This window comes from Myotis davidii, unplaced genomic scaffold (genome assembly GCF_000327345.1).
Source record: "Myotis davidii unplaced genomic scaffold, ASM32734v1 scaffold1082, whole genome shotgun sequence".
Classification (NCBI taxonomy): domain Eukaryota; kingdom Metazoa; phylum Chordata; class Mammalia; order Chiroptera; family Vespertilionidae; genus Myotis; species Myotis davidii.
The window spans coordinates 1-430 of NW_006292688.1; positions in this window are offsets into that span (position 1 = coordinate 1).

Consider the following 430-nt stretch of genomic DNA (forward strand, 5'->3'; position numbering starts at 1 on the left):
AAGTATTTCCTAAAGTGTCCTCCTTCTGGGGCAACATTACGTGAGATACTCAAATTCTAAGTAACACCCTGTTTCCTGAAATGGATCTGCTTTCATTTTTATGTACCTGAATGTGACTGAGTTGCTCAGAATTTTCCAACCTTTATTTTTACTAAACATTCCAGGGAAGCAAACAAACAAACAAACAAACAAATAAGTAAGCATAAAATCCAGGCATCATGATATGTGGAAGGTATTGGGTAGAATTAGAATTAAATAGTGATGAGACCTTGGGGACGTTATATAAAGCATTGGTCTCACTTTCACGTCTATAAAATGGAAAGAATGAATCAAGTTTTGTGAATCTTGCAGACACTCTTAGTAAATAGTTATTGCATAAATAGACCTTAATGTATTTGAGAATTCTTTGTCAGTTGGAAAGTCAATAAAT